Here is a 17,596-nt window from a genome sequence, read left to right on the forward strand (position 1 = left end):
GCTCCCTGCCATAAGTTCGCATCTTTCTCTAGTTTCTCTCCTATCGCTCCTCATGCCCTCTTAGAGCTCACTTTGTCCATGAGACTCTTGTTCCCTCGATCCTTTTCCCATTAAACTGCTGATGACTCATCTGCCCCTCCTGACCCCATGATTGTCAATGTTGTGTCTCTCCTCAGATGCTGTCCCGCTCTCTAAATCGCTCCTCAAAAAGCAACTGTGGATCCGACTCTTCTTGCAAACTACCTTTCCGTTTCCAAGCCTCCCTTTGCTCTCAAGTCCTTGAAAGTGTTGTCGCCTCCCAAATCAGCTCCCATCTTCCCTGGAGCTCCATGTTTCAATCCCTTCAAACAGGTTTTTGCTGAGACAACTCTTAACAAATTCACAAATGATATCCTGTATGATGTGGCAAAGATAAACTTCCCCTCCTTGCCCTTCTCATACTGTATGCAACCTTTGACACAGTTGACCACACCATCTCTCCATTGTCATCCACTGTTGGATCCAATGCCCTTGGTTTGTTGGGGCTAAAGGATCCGGGTTGCACACTTGTTTTGGAGTTTGGACTGAGTTGGTATAGAGACAGAACACCCAGAGATTGTTGTTAGAATAAACACATGCTGTTTATTTACAAACTAAACTCAGCAGCTACACTGTGTGCTCACAACATAAAACTCTGTCTTAACTCATCAGTGACTAACTCACAACGCTCACACATAGAGGTAGCCTGCACTACTCTGCTATTGGATATTAAGATCATGTGACCTTGCATTATAATACTTAAAGGTATGTTACATATCAGATTACTAAATCCACATAGATGGGACTGCTCTCATTGGTTCCATTCTTATGTATCTATTCATAGCCAGAGAGTTACTTGTAATGGTTGCTCTTGCTGTTCTTGCACCCTTACTGCTGGTGTTTCCGAGGATCTATCTTTGGCCCCCTCCTTTTTCTCAGCTACCTCTCAGCAACATCATTTGAAGGCACAGTGTTAGTTTTTACATGTACATTGAAGACACTCTGCTCTACCTCACATCACCCCTCTCGACTGCTCCAGTATTGACAACACGCCACTCTACCTCACCGCCACCTCTCTTCACTGCTCCACTATTGATAAACTATCAGACTGCTTATGGATGAGCAGAAATTTCCTGCAATTAAATATTGGGAAGACTGAAGCCATTGTTTTTGGCCCCTGCTCCTAACTCTGTTCCCGAGTTACCAACTCCATCCCTCTCCCTGACCGCAGACTGAGGTTAAGCCAGTCTGTTCACAACCCTGGTATTACGTTTAATGCCGAGAGGAGCTTCCAACCTCATAATCACTCCATCACTAAGACTGCCTATTTCCACATTTGTAACATTGACTGACTTCATCCTGTCTCAGCTCATCTCTTGCTGAAACCCTCATCCATGCCTACATTACCTCCAGACATGACTATTTCAATGCACTCCTGGCTGGTCTCCCCCAATCTATACTCAAGAAGGAAATATTAACTGTTAGGAAGGTCCTAAAGGAGGATAGAGGCTTGGAGAAGGATTTCCAGATGACCAAAGGTACATCCATTAAAAATGTGGAGCATGGAGGAAGGGATACCCCGAATGTCGGGGTGAGAGAAACATAGAGCTTGGAGCTCAGGAATGTGATGGAATACTCCCCATTGCCTGGATGAGTGCAGCTACCACAACACTCAAGAAGCTTGACACAGTCCAGGATAAAGCATCCTGCTTAATTGGCACCACATCCACAAACATTCACTCTCTCTACCACTGACACACATTAGCAGCAGTGTGTACACTCTATAAGGTAAACTACAGAAATTCATCAAGACTCCTTCAACAGAACCTTCCAAACCCACGACCACTATCATCTTGAAGGACAAGGGCAGCAGATAGATGGGACCACCGCCACCTGGAAGTTCCCCTCCAAGTCACTCACCATCCTGACTTGGAAATATATATATTCACTGTCGCTGGGTCAAAATCCTGGAACTCTCTCCCTAAAGGCATACCTACACCACATGGACTGCAGTGGTTCAAGAAGGCAGCTCACCACCACCTTCTCAAGGGCATCTAGGGATGGGCAATAAATGCTTGCCCAGCCAGCGAAGCCCACATACCATGAATGAATAAAAAGAGGCTAATGAGATGAGGATGTGAAGGGATTTAAACATAAGCATGAGATTTTTAAATTAGAGGCTTTGGTGTGGGGAGGGGTGGTGGAGCAGTCCAGGAGCCAATGCAGGTCAGCAAGGATAAGGGTGATGGGTGAGCTGGACTTAGTATGGAGTATGATATGGGCATGACATGCCACATCATGAGTTTTGGATGAACTGAAGTTTACAGAAGATGGGAGACTGACCAGGAGTCAAGTCTGGGATTTTTTTTCTTTCATCTTTGATGGGTTGTAGGTGGTGTTGCCAAGATCAGCATCAGTTGCCCATCCCTAACTGCCCTTGAACTGAGTCGCTCAGAGGGCAGTTAAGAGTCAACCACATTGTTGAGGATCTGGAGTCACATGTAGACAGGACCAGGTAAGGATGACAGATTTCCTTCCCTAAAGGGTATTAATGAAGCAGATGGGTTTTTATGACAATCAATGATGGCTTATGGCTAGCTTTCAATTTCAGATTAAAAAAAAATAGCATTTAAATTCCACCAGATGCCGTGATAGGATTTGAACCCATCCACCCAGGGCATTAGCCTCTGGATTACCCAGCCCAGCAACATTACCACTATGCCACCATCTCCCCGCTAAGTAGTCATGTCTGGAAATTAAAAAAGGCATGGATGAAGGTTTCAGCAGTGGATAGATTGAGGCAGGGAAGGAAGGGGTTTGATGTCAGAGGTGGAAGGAAACAGGTGAACTTTGTGATAGAGATTATAATCTGAAAGTCAGCTCAGGTCAAATAGGATGTCAAGAAGATCTGCCAGTGATGTTTCACCCACCGCACTCTTTCCCCCCCTCCTTCCCATCATAATTTAAAGAGTTAGTAGAAATGGGATGAAGTCTACACATAACTGGGTTCTAAAATTCCAGGGTTGCGCAGCCCAGAAGCACATTTTTCATCTACATTAATATTCCTATTTCAAATTACTTTCGCTTTCAGGTTCAATCTACCTGTCACCCAAACTGGAAAAATATGCCTCTGACATACATTCTTATCCAATATTTTAACTCCATTCATATTATAATCTAGTGTCCTTAACCCATTTGGATACTTGTAGTCTACTGGCTCCTGCAACAAAAAAATTGATTTTTTAATAGGCCTACAGTTGTTGACTTAAACTAATTAGGTGGCAATGAATTGTGTAGTTTGTCACAGTCTCCAACTGATTGCAAGGCCAGAGGTGATTATGCCTTTTTGTTCAGGGAATTAGTTACACAATAAACTCTTGTCAGTGTAGCAATTACACAATAAACTCCTGTCCTGTGAGTAGCATTCCTGCCTTTGTTCGGTCAATCAAACATTTCCTAAAAAAGATAATAGCTTCACGTTAAAATAAAGTCAGATCATTTATAAATAGTAACAGGTTTATTTGGCTGTCTACTGCCTTCCAAATACTGGGGGCAGGATTTTGGTTTGGGACCCGGACGTTGGGGCCAAAAGGGGGTCCTGACCCCTCACTGTGTTGGGATCATCGCGTGGCAGTGACTTTCCATGAACTGGTCAATTAGGAGCCAGAGAGCGCACCCGCCATCCAACGGGTGGGCTCTTGAAGCTGGAGGGCCAATAGGAAGCCTTCCAGCACAGGAGCTGAAGCCTGCCATTGCAGGTAAGAGAGATATCCAGATGGGCAGGAAGCACCTCAAAACCTGCCTGGAGCACTGCCCACAACCACCGCACCCCCGACCCTGCCCACCCACCGACCCCCAATCACCATCCCCCCCCACCTCCCCCCATCCCCAGCGCTGGGAGACTGCCTCCGGGCAGCTGGCCTATTCCCAACTGGAAAATTCCAATCGGCCTCTGGTAATTGGCCCCAATTGGCCTTTCACTTACTTTAATTTCTTCCACCCCGATCTCGTATATGGGGAAAATGGCCCGGGAGCGGGATGTTGCTGGCAAATTGGCATGCTGGCCAGCAGCATTAATTTACACACCTGTCTGTCTCTGTTCTCAGCCCCACTATAGAGTGAAAATTCTGCCTAGGCCTCAACTCAATGTGTCACAAAACCAGTGGAATGAGTTTAAAAATATTGTACACGAGAAGTAAACCTGTATTCTGCCTGTCTTTCACAAATTTTAATAAAATGTATTCACCTCCCCCCCCAACTTTCTGCCTATTTCTCCTCAAGTTAGTCACTCATGCTGCAATGTAGCTCTTCAGAAACCTTCCTGTACCTCATCCAAATGTATTTTCTTCACAAGTCTAAAAAATGGGTGTTGGCAGGTGTTTGCCAATAGACATATCATAGCTGTGACTCATCTTGTCCCCACTTTATGGTGGTATTTTATGGAGCCTACAAGAGCGGGGTGACCTAATTAGGTGGGATGGGAAATTTTGATTTCTCAGTGGCAGGTTGATGAAGTTAGTTGGTGGCATGTCAATAATTACTCCGACCTGTGGTGGGTTCATACTTGCATTACATTTGCATGTGTTCTCTTACATCACTGTGTGTGCAGGACTGTATGCAGTCCCACATTAACCCTATATGTGCCAGACCCTTATACTACAGTTGCAACCCCCATGATCAGTACCTCATCCACCACCTTAAACTTTTACTCCCTTCACCATTGTCACATAATAACAGCAGTGTGTACCATCTTCAACATGCACAGCAGCAACTCACCAAGGCTCCTTTGACCACATCATCTAAACCCACGGCCTCTACCACCTAGAAGAAGAACAACAGCAGATGAATGGGAACACTGCCACCTATGGGTACTCCTCTAAGATTTGGAGCTATATCGCTGTTCCTTCACTGCCGCTGGGTCAAAATCCTGGAACTCCCTTCCTAACAGCACTGTGGGTGTACCTACTGTTATGATCCCCAGCTGAGGTTACAAGTCTGATCCCAGGATGGAACCCAGCTTGATAGATCCTAACTTTTATTTGTTTGTTTCGAAACGTGGAGAGGGGCTACTGAACAGACACTGGAGTCAGCAAATGAACTTTTAACAAAAACATAACATTTATTAAACAAGAAAAGATGAACAATATTACAATACTCCTGCACTGACAATTATACTTTTACAGATATGTACAGATTTGTAAGGGTAACTCAAGTTACAAAAGCTATCTTACAAACTAATGTTCACAGTAAGTATACAGTCCATGTAACCCAATTGGCAACCTGTGGTCAGATACACCACACTCTGAAACCGAGTGACAGATGCCACCTCAACCAGATGCTATGGATCTCTTCTCAACTCCTGCCCCCACCACCCCCCCCCTCCCCCCACCCCCACCTCACCAGATGCTTGTCACACTGTGAGCCAACCGGTCTCACTGCACTCCATCTTTCACATGAGGGTTTCCAAACTCCACTCAAAGATCACGCTTTGGAATCGTCTCCCAAACTGATGCTTTTTCACAGCTGCCTTCTGCAAGGGTTCACCCCCCAGGGTTTCGAACTCTCCTTCTGATGTTCCTCTTCCCTGGGTCACCATATGCTTTCAAGCTTCCTTCCATACATTCTGTCTCTCCGACTCAGCTGTCAACAGTATACCACTGCTTCACATGCCCATAGCAAAGACTTACAGGCCTTCAGCCATCTATTTGGACCTTCTTGCCTCTTGCAAGCTATTCTCGCTTTAAATCTGCTTTCTGCAGCTTTTGTCTCTTTAAATCTGAAACTTGGAGCCTTTCTCTTTGCCCCTCACTCTTAACATTAACATTCATTAACAGGACCTTTTCCAGGTTCCTGTCCTTCCTTTGACTAGAAGGCCTGCTTGGGACTTTCCCCTGTTTCTGTCTCTTTTGGCCTTGGGACCTTTTTGCTTCTTTTGGGAAATCTGCTTTCACTCTGCAGTTCCCTCTCCCAGTGTCCAGTCTCTCTGGATTCCTTGCTTCAAACTGAACTCAAAACTGCTGTTTCTCTAGTTTTTGTGTCTGTGGGAGGGACTTGCCTCTCTAGGCAACAGCCCACTTTCTCTACTCTTGTTTGTTTAATTTAACTTCCAAAGTCATAAATCTCATTAGAAATGCAGGCATCTTTTAAAGTGAAACTAAATTTGACCTTTCTTAACACACAGATACAGAAATACAAGTTAAACTTAAACACTAAAGTTAAAACTCATTCCTAACACCCACAAGTACAAATATAACTTACTTAAATTGTCTCTATTTCCTAACTCTACACCACATGAACTGCAGTAGTTCAAGATGGCAGCTCACCATCTTCTGGAGGGCAATTAAGGATGGTCAATAAATGCTGGCTTCACCAGTGATGTTCACATTGTTCAAACAAATAGTAGAAAAAAAAATGACATGATTGTTCTCTCAGCCACTGATCACTAGCAGTGGCCCATATTCCAGAACTCCATTGCATAATCTGCAGCACTGTCCTTAGACTAAAGTCTGGGGACCAATCTCCTGGGCTCTACAAACTTCACCATTTGTGTGCAGCATACACAGCTAAGGGTGGCTGAGGGGGAATCGGAGCTCTTGAATTTCTAGTCCGAGGATGGTCTCAATTTCTCTCACTCTTTCTTTCTCTCCTCTTTCTTTCTTCTCTCTTTTCTCCTCTTTATCTCTCGTTCTGTTTCTTGCTCTCTCTATTTCTTTCTCTCTCTCTGTCTTGTGTGTATAATGTGAACAATTTGACTTTATAGACATGCTATTGAAATTTAATGCGGAGGTTGCTACAGTTTGGAAGAAAAGTGGTAAAACTATTCAAGCACATTGGGAAAAGCCCACAGTATTGAGCGAGGCAAGTTAACAGCCATTGAGCACAATCTACACTTAAGTTCATTAATGAATAGAAGTAGGTCAAGGGAAATCCCCAAGCCTGGAGAAATGCATACCTTTCAATCTGATTTTCATTGCATTAAATATTTACCATTCTTGGGCTTTTCCAAGCGATGTTAAAATCTTGCAGCTCTAATTTTTGACCTAAATAGCCTCAGGGAAGTTCAGCAAGCTGAAATTCAGCAGCTGGTAGCTGAATGAACTTTAGTATTTCTATGTAGCCCACTAAAAATTCTAATTTTCTTAGAGCAAATTGAGTAGGAATTTACATTGTAGGCTTATTCTGCAGAGCTGCTATTGCACAAAAATAAATGTCAAATTTCAAGCGCTCATTGTCAGAAGTCTGGTATAATTTGTTTTACTAACCTATGTCTAAATAAACTAATGGGGCTTCATTGTGTCAAACAGTGATGATATTTCCACATAGATTAATTTTAGTTCACATGAATATAATTACAGTTAGTGATGCATAAGTAAGATTAAATAGCATTAACTGTAATAAATCATTACTTTGATTAACTATTCATGAAAGATGATTTTGAGATTAATTTATTGGTTTGACTGTAATATTTTCTGTATATGACAGTTCATTGACTCCTATTCAGATTCGGTCAAAATATACAGGGCTAGGTTGCTATCGAATGACTGAATTAACCCTTTCTTGCTGACTATCAAATAAGAAGGCAGTTGACTTGAACTAACCCAGAACTGTAGATAGCTGTACTTGAACTTTGAATTGCTGGTGGTTTCCTGGTGGTCGTGCAGCAAACCTGTTGGGGATGTGGCAGCATCATATGGTGCATCTTTGCCAATGGCTGAAGAGACCAATCCATAGGAGGCAGGTTCTGCCACAAGCGCCGCACACGAAGTGGTTATGGTGTTGACGTGGTGTTTTTGGTGTGACACCTGTTGTCATGGTGATGTAACCACTGATTGTGATGGTGGCGCACGCTGGCCCATAGGTGATGTCGCTATTTCCCTTTGTCATTAGCTAGGTGTGAAAATCGATGTTAGGCCCTACATGTCATGCTAGCAGGCATCCTTGAAGTGGAGCTTTGGGCATCCTACTTGTCTTCTAGCTCCAGCTACCTCGCCATACAGAGAATTCTTGGGTTTGCATCCATCCTCCAACCTGCGACTATGCCTGAGCCAGCTATGTCGCCTCTACTTGCTGATGGCCAACATTACTTAGTTTGAAGGGATTACCGCAGTTGTGATTTTTGCCCTTCTGTGAGATGCCCAGAGAATGTGCTGCAAACAGCGACGGTGAAATTTGTTGAGCTTCCTTTCCTAAAAGCTGTAAGTTGTCCATGTTTCAGACAACAAGGTTCTGAGAACACAGGTCCAATTAACCAGCACCTTGATACTAAGAGTAAGCTTGATGTTATTTCATGCAAGTTTCTTGGAGTTGGCGAAAGGTGGTAGCAGCTTTCTGTATGCGTGGATGGAGCTCTGCATTAAGAGACAGATGATCTGTCACCATAGACCCAAGGTAGCAGAATTTGCTGACTACTTCCAGAAGGGCGTCATTTAGTGAGATCAAGGGAGGGGTTGTGGCATACAGTCCCATAACCATGGTTTTCCCTGGTGTTGAATGCTTTGAGATCAATGCAAGTAAGGTAAAGAGGTGTATCCTATTCCCTACACTTGTCTTGTGGCTGGTGTATGGACAAGATCATATCGGCTGTAGGTCTGCAAGCGTGGAAATTGTGCTTCTGGATACACTCGGTCTGCAAATAGATGGAGTCTTTTGAGTGTGACCCTAGCGAAGGCCTCCCCTGGGACACCTAGTCCTATTTTGCTTGACTATCAGAAAGTTACATTTCAAATTAATGTCTGGGATTGCTATAAATTGATGAGATTAATTTTAGGTTTGACACATTAGATAAAAGTAGAATTTGCATTTATATAGCACCTTGCATGACCACAGGACATTGCAAAGAGCTTCAGTCAATGAAGTACTTTTGAATTGTAGTCACTGTTGTAATACAGGAAACACCGGAGCCAATTTGTGCACAGCAAGGTTCTTCAACATGCAATGAGATAATGGCCAGGTAATCTGTTTTAGTAATGTTAGATGAGAGATAAATGTTGGTCAGGACACAGGGGAGAACCTTGATTTGGGAGACATTGCTGACTGAGTTACTGTTGCAAATTGCAACAAAATCTAAATCATTTGCACTAATGTGAAAGAACAGTCTTTTTGAACCTGCCAATTCAGCAACCTAACTTTCTGCTTGCCTGTTCGTTCCTTTTGTAGGGACAGTGCTGTCATCTCCAAAAAATTAACGTAGGGAAGAAAAATACATTTAGAGGGGACTAGGAAAAAACTAATCAAAGATAGTGATGGATGACTGAGAATCAGACACGCCTGAGATATGCCTTTTTAAAATATTGTGCAGACATAGATTCTGGTACATAGCAGGTTAAGAGAAGTTAGACCTTGGGGTATAACACTTGCCCATTTTAGGCAACATCTTGCTTGGTCAAGTCAGGTGTAACACAATCATCTGCTAACCCTAATATTAATTATAACATTTTAATAAACTGGGCAAGTGGGTATGGCCATGTTAACACAACATGTGAGATTTCCTGATTTGGTATTGTATTCCAGACAGCAATATTCATTGATCAAGAGGTAGGATGTACGCTTTCACTAATGCAAGATGGACATTGTTATTCCTCACCCTGCCTTGGTGTGAAATATCTCATTGAGATGTCATTTAAATGCACAACAGTGATCTATGGGTAGTGGGATATGATTCTTACATACATTCCTTGTATTTAACAATTTTGTTGTAAAAACTTAAGCTTGTCTCTAGCTCTAAATTGCATAGACTGGCCTTACTTTCACATTTGTATTTATACCTCTAGTGTATACCTCATCTTCCTCCTAATAAAATATTCTGTCTCTCAGATAGCACTGATTTGAATAGTTGCAGTTTTGCATGTACTATATGGAAGAATTAGGAAGCTCAGCTGCTGTCTGATGCAATCATCATGGCTGATATTGAATCTGCATTTCTTTGACATTTTGTCACGTCCCAGAGCAGTTATCTTCTCGCAAAGTGTCATTTGCATTGTTGGAAAGTGCAAGATCAGCAAAATGAAAATGACTACAATTGATTGAGGCGTCACAGCCATTTTCTCTACGCTGCTGCAGCTCATGACTGAGCATTTGTATGTGTTTTCAGCTATTGGCTTATTCGTTCATAGATTAAATGGGGAGAATTTTGCTCACGAGGTTCCTCGTAGGTATTGAAGGAATCTGTGCGGGCTGTGCAGGCAGAGGCCTGCAGTATCTCCAGCCATGACCAAGTTCCAAGTAGAGCAGTTGCCTTGGGAGTCTGGTGTCAGATGTAAAAGAAAAGCCACGTGGACTCGGAACGTTAGCTCTTTTTCCCTCTCCACAGATGCTGCCAGACCTGCTGAGCTTTTCCAGCATTTCCTGTTATGATACAAATGACATGTCCTGCCCAATGGAGCTGGCTTTGAGTGATTAGCGCTTCAATGCTGGACGTGTTGGCTTGGGGGAGGACGCTGCTGTTGGACTGCCTTTCGTGCCACCAGATTTGGAGGATCTTGCAAAGGCATTGCTGGTGATGCTTCAAGGTGCCTGCTGCAGGTTGGCCTAGCCTTCGAAGCATATAGCACATGGGGAATCACTGCTGCCTGGTAAACCATGATCATAGCCTTGGGTTTTGAGGACTATAGAAATGCTTTAGGGATGTCCTCCAACCATCCCTGAAGAAGTCAAACTCATGGAAGACCCTAATTTGTGACTGAGCAAAATAGAGAAGGTTCATCCGAGGAGGTGCTAAAAACATCGAGAGACTTTGGGAAGACACAGAGGAAAAGTCTATGTTGGAGAGCGTGCACAAGTCTTCAAACAACTCATCCACCCGACCCTCTAAGCACCACCTGTCCCTCATGTGGCAGAGTTTGCAGATCACACATTGGACTTATTTCAGAACCCATTGAACTGGAGTGGAAGCAAGTCATTCTCGATTCCGAGGGCCTGCCTATGAAGAAGAATCCAGAGTGCTCACATTCCATCCTAACATTTTGAGAAGCAGTTTAAAAAATATGGAAATGAAAAGCTGGCACCTCCATCACTGGCCCCCCTTTCCCAACTGCCATCCCAAGGCGCCCCCTTTTCCTTGGCCTTTCCAACACAAACCCCCTTCATCGCCTACCCAGGGGCCTCCCCCCTTTACCTATGTCCTGGGCTCCTGGTACTGATAAGATGGGGACTGCCTGTAGTCCCAGCAATGGCCACTACTCCCAGTGGTGCTAGAGGGACTACAGAGCTGCCAGCCAATCTGACTGACTGGCAGCTCGTTGACATCTTGGGGCAGAAGGCCTGCCTCTAGCCAATTAATGGAGTGTTAAAAGGCTACAGGGCTGCCAACATTGTTGGATTGTGTGCCCCGTCGACTTTTCCTTGAAAGGCCTGGTTCTAATTTTTGCACTGTGCCCTGTAGTCCCAGACTCTCCAATCAGAGGAAATAGTTTCTGTCTTCCCTATCTGTTCCCCCTTAAAACCTTAAACTTCGATCAAATCACCCCTGGATTTAGCTAGATTTCATAAAATGGATTTTATTTTCCACTTGTTTATTTTTTGTTTTCTCAATTGTCTCACTTTTCTCTTTGGGAAGTGGTTTCAGAGGCATCAACATCCTTCTGGTAATTCAGCCTGTGAGCCACTCTCCTGTGAGCTCAGACACTGACTCCTGGTTGCCTATTCAGACCAGCGCTGATGCTGTTTCCACCTGATGTCCAGTCACTGCAGCTCACCTGTTGACCTAGCTAAGATCAGCTATTTGCGCACAAACTGAGCTTTGTGTTACCTTCTGGTTTGTATGGTTGCTACTGCTGCAGTTATTCACTGGGCTATCAGTGAAGCGATGAAAAATAAGCTTAAAATGCCTTTTTATGCCCAGATCATTCTCTCTCTCTCGCTCTCTCCTCTCTCTCTTCTCTCTCTCTCTCATGAGATGCCGCTGAGTATTTCCAGCATTTCTGTTTTTATTTTAGATTTTCAGTATCTACAGTACTTTATTTCTGTATTAAAAATCACATTCTCGACCCGTTAACGAATTTCTCATGGAGCTCAATGGGCCGTTAATTGGCAGCGAGCAGGTTCCCTGTTCCCTTCCCCCTCCCCATGGCTCTTCGATTGACATTCCCGACTGCCCAGAGGCATTGGGATCCTGAGATGACCTTGGCCCCTATCCCACCGGCATTTGAAAATCAGCACTGAGACGGACACCCCTCACTCTCCTGTTTGTACACATTCTAGCCATGGAGAGATTGGTAAAAACCTGGAACCTTGAATACAAAGGGGGAAATTAATAAAACAAAGGTGATCATTATTGTTGAGATTGGGTCTACTATCTGCTAACCATAAGTATGCTATACAAAAAATGTAAATGGACAGATGCCACTTAGGTCAAAGCTGCTCCTAATCTGACCGTAAAACGCTACACACTACATCCCTGCCTTTCTCAGTAATTGAGAGACATATCATGTTTCAATGATTTGTCTCCAAAGTCTAAAGAATAAATTTAAGCTTAACGAGAACATTCAACTTATTTAATATTCCAAATATTGTATTAATTTACCAAGCACACAGTTATAGTAATTTACAGCACAGAAGGAGGCCATTTGGCCCTTTGAGTCCATGCTGGCTTCCCGCGGAGAAATCTAATCAGCCCCACTCCCACTCTCGATCCCTGTAGACCTGCAAGTTTACATCCATTAAGTACCCACTCAACTTCATTTTGAAATCATTGATTGTTTCCAATTCCACCACCCTGTGATCAACAAGTTCCAGATCATTACCACTCACTGCATAAAAAAAATTGTTCCTCACCTTCCCCCTGCATCTCTTGCAAATCTGTGTCCCCTAGCCCTCGTACATCAGCTGGTGGGAAGCGTTTTCCCTTGTCTACCTTATCTAAGTCTGTTGTAACCTTGTACACCTGTTTTAAACCTCCCTTTAATCTCCTTTGCTCCAAGGAGAACAATACCAGTCTTTCCAAGCTAACCTTGTAACTAAACTGCCCCCACCTCCCAACATTCCTGGAACTAAACTGGTAAATCTCCTCTGCACCTTGTCTTCCCTGCTTTTGTACTCAATGCCTCTATTTAAGTTATATACAATGAGATGAAAGATTTGTTAATCAATTGAAAATAGTTCACTTTGTAACCTTTTCAAGGTATACATAACCAACTTCTCCATTAGCTCTTGGTCAATGGGGTTTGATTTTTTGATGAGTGAAACTTAGTTAGTTTGGAAATTTACTGAACTCTTCGCTGTTGAATGGAGGCCTATTGTCACTTCCGACCATTTGAGGGATTCCAAACAAAGCAAAAAACTGCTCAAGTTTTGGGATGAATGCTTTTGATGAAGTAGACATAACTAATTCCATGAATGGGAATCGGCTGTTGTCGTCAGTGCCAAAAGTAGATGTTCAGCATTGTGCAAGTCAACACTAACTTCAATCATGGTCCTAGAGGTAGTTTAGGCACCTTGAAAAGATCATGAAAATTTGACATTGTGGTTGCTTGACATGACAAACATGAATTGATTTTGTGCTCCACCTTATGGTCAATGCCCGGGAACCAAACCTTTTCCATTAGGAGTTGTTTGGTTTTGACAATTCCCTGGTGATCTTCATGTGCTACATCAACAACACATTCTCTCAATGATTGTGAGATGACATTGCAATTATTCTGTAACACGAGATCCGATGTCATTGTAATGGTGAGCTTGTGTTGAACATTGTGAAGACCTGTAGTGTGTGAGAGATTTCATTTGTAGATGCCCTTTCAATCATGTCTTGGCAGTTTTGTCAGCCACCATATGTAGTTGCAATGCCTCATCTTGTTTTGTTGCCACTTTGATGCCAGCTAGTTTTAGCAATATTTGTTTAGCCACATTTAGGTTTACGTAGTTAAGATGTTGTTCAGCAACCTTTTCCCACAACTAGTGGGACTGACGGTTAGGTACCACTGTACCTAACGGATGCTGTGAAAGATAGTCCACTGACTTCAGCTTGCCTGGCTGATACTCAACATGGAACTCGTACTCTTGTAGTTTGAGTATCCAATGCTCTATTCAAGTAGATGGTTTGCTATGTGGACTGTTGAACAAGTTTACTAATGGTCTATGATTGGTTATGGCTTCAAACTCGCCATTCAAATAGAGTTGAAAATGTAAGATACCTCATGTGATTGAGAGCGCTTCTCTCTCTGTTTGTGAATAATGTTGTTCTGTAGGTGTTAGCAATCTACTTTCCATCTCCACCAATGATGAGTTCCCTGTCTTGTCTTTTTGCATGAGAATTGTATCTAAACCAACCGGGTTGGCATCCACAACTAGCTGGGTGGTTTTTTTGCAGGTTCAAAATAGGCATTTTTGCAATTTGCTGATAATCGTTGTTTTATCTGGGGTACAGGCGGTTTGCATGATGTAGTCCACTCCCACTTGGTGGTCTCTTTTGTCAGATCATGTAAAGGGACAGATAGCATAGCGAGGAGAAGAATGAAGCGACTACAGTACATGATAAGTCCTAACAGACTCTGGACTTCCTTCATGTTTGTAGCATCTGCAACATTTGCAATGGCTTCAACTTTCGGTGGATCAGTTGATACCCGTTCACCACTGAACACGTGACTGATTGAAGAAGCACTTGTTTTTGTTCAAGGTGAGGTTACATTCTCTAAGATGTTGTAGGCATGCCTCGAGTTCACCTTCTGTGCAAACATAGATGAGAATGTCATCACCGATGTTCAGCGTGCCTTCAAGCCCTTGAAGTGCAGACTGAATCTCGTGCTGAAATGCCTCAGCTGCTGAGTTTACTCCAAAGTTGAGCCTCTTGTATTGAAAAATTCCAATGTGAATGAAGGTTTCAGATACCTTGATTCTTCTGCAAGCAGGATTTGATGGTATCTGCATTGAGATCAAGCTTAGTGAAGTGTTTAGCAACATGGACTTTATGATGTCACCAATTGTCGGTGTCAAGTGTCTTTCTCGTTGTATGGCTTGGTTTGGTGACTTCATATCAACACAGACTCTAACCTGGTTCTTGCTCTTAGGTTTCATGACGACTTGTGTGGGTGAGACCTAAGGTGTAGGCTCATCCCCAACTTTCTCTATAAATCAAGGTCAAATCGACACTGAAGTTCCTTCACACTCTGCTTCCTGACATGAAATGGTATTCACTGCCAGTGATGCACTACTGGGGACACACTGGGGTCTACATGTAACTTACATGTAAAATCTTTCAGTTTGCTGATACCAATGAAGCAGCCAGCATACAATTCGAGAATGTTGCTGGTATCCATAGGAATCGTGCTTGTGATGGCAATCGTGCAGACCTGTTGCTGTGTGAAAACTGATGAGCGTGTTACATTCTCCAGATATGACAAAGCACATATTCATCCTGGTGTCTTTGAGTGAGATTTGCATTGCAAAAGTCCTGTGAATTTTCAGTGGTTCATCATGATTGTAAGGGAAAGTTTTTGTGTTCCTTGGTTTGCAGAAAATGAGGCAATCCTGAAGTTTGCTGAACATTTTGTCTCCCACGACATTGACAGATGCTCCTGTGTCTATGAGAGCATCTATGTCCGAACACCCAATGGTTACTGTCACGCATGGCTGTTTGCTGTGTCTGAAAGAGAGCACAGAAGTATGTTCAGGGCCATCTACCTCCACTTTGGCTACATTCTGTTGCCCTTTTCTGTTGGTAGTGGTCTTGGTAGTTGATGAGCAATAAACACGAGCAAAATGATTGGATTGCCTACAAGCTTTGCACTGTTTACTGGTAGCAGGACACTTTGTGGCACTGCCACAGTGGAAACAGTGTCGCAGTTCTGTTTGTGAGGCTGCTGCTGTTGCTTTACAGGTGGGTTCCTGGCACAGGGGTGATGAACCGTGTTTACAGGAGTTGAACTTGGAGTGGTATTTGGCAGCCTCAACTTCTGTAGCTCTGGACTTAAAGCGATAGTGATCTTGCTAACTCCAACAGCTCTGGCAGCTTTCTGTCTTTCTCAAATGCTTTACAGCATAGTTGGCTAGAGGGATAACGTTTGTTGATTTGTGTTTTTATTTCCCTTTCGACATTTTCAACTTCACCAAAGTCACATTTGGCTGCTGGTCACCTCCAGCGTGTGCAAATACTGGTCAATTGTCTCATTAGCTTCTTGCTTTGTGCGTCTGAAGATGATTGATTCATATATTGTGTTTTTCTTGGGCATAAAATAGGACGTTAGTGCATTAGTTGCTGATTTGTAGTAATTTTGCTGAGGTGTAAATGTTTCAAAAATGTCTTCTAATTCTTAACTGCCTTAGTGGAAAAGTAAGCCTTTTCTCTTTTGTCCTCTGATAGCAAAACCTGCCATAGGTCCTTTGAAATGTCACAGCCACTTTTGCCAACATGGAAATACAGATGGCTCTAAAGGTACTTCAAATGTTGATAGATTGGGTACAGGCAATGCCATTTTCATCAGTTACAGGGATGAAACTTGTCTGTAAAGCTTTCCCGCCTGTTTGATCTGAGCTTGTGTGCCTTTGAAACAGCCTAAGTGTTTCTCTAAACCTGCAACTTAAAATGCTGTCTTCTCTGCAGAAAGTAGGCAAAGCCCTCAAAACTCACACCTTTCTTATTTTGCTTTATCCTCCTCATCAGTGTGGGGTTCTCGGGACTAGAAACAGTCAGAGACAGACCAGAATTAAAAGTCCAAGAGCAACATGGCTTCTTTATTGAACAGCTTCTTCACGCTTTGCTCCTGCTTGCAGACTTCCTCTGTTGGTACAATTGTATGTGGTAGCTTCAAGTGAACAAAATGAACATTATGCTTTTCAAAACACTCTGCACTACAGAAACCTTACCCTGAGGTCACCAGGTTGACTGGCCAGGGAATTGGAAATATGAAATAATAAAAGAAAATGCTGTAAATACTGGTCCAATAGGGCACAGTATCCAGATAAGGCATATTGTTGTCACAGAGCAGAGAAAACTTTACTCTGGCAGGACTGAATGTTGATATTGAGTGCCTGAATGGTAAGTTCCACTTAACAGAAGTAATGGGCAAATTCCTGTGGAGGCAGTGAGCATCTTGGCCGCTGGCTGGAGAGCCGTCAAGACCCCCGTGTCACCTTATTCGAGGGTGCTAGCTGCATCTTGTGCCACTCAGGCACTTGACAGGCCAGCAGCAGGCATTCCCCTGAGATCAAGGACCCCGAGGGCAGAAATCCTGCCTGATGTGGATTGGATTTCCAGCCAATCAAATGTCTGTACTCCTCAGCCAGGGGAGAGGTGGTGGCCACTGCCAGTACTGCAACCACCTGAGGCCTGAGATAAACAAGGGAGCCAAGCACAAGTGAGTGATGGTGGGAAGTGGATTACAGGGGAGGGGGGGCAGCAAGGGCAGTACGTGGTTCTCAGCCACCTCTGCACCAAACCCCCCCTCCCCCCACCACTTCCGAATGCCAGGTCCCTTGATCAGACAGAGAGTGCTTTTGAATTAGAGATCCTCTTGGGGGCCCACGAGCAAACACACTAAGGTTTGTTTGTCATGTTCTCCGCATGGAAAGCGCCCCCCCACCCACCACAGGGTTAATACCAGTGATGGCAGGATGAAGCTCTTAAGTGGGCATTAATTGCCCACTTAAG

The 17,596-nt window shown here is 43.6% G+C and overlaps 1 protein-coding gene across 2 annotated transcripts in view; it reads left to right on the forward strand.

Moving 5' to 3' along the window:
• Positions 1-17,596, forward strand: part of oca2 (oculocutaneous albinism II) — a 573,569-nt gene that overhangs the window by 143,906 nt on the left and 412,067 nt on the right. The window lies entirely within an intron of this gene.

Source organism: Cetorhinus maximus, chromosome 7, assembly GCF_964194155.1.
Source record: "Cetorhinus maximus chromosome 7, sCetMax3.hap1.1, whole genome shotgun sequence".
NCBI lineage: Eukaryota > Metazoa > Chordata > Chondrichthyes > Lamniformes > Cetorhinidae > Cetorhinus > Cetorhinus maximus.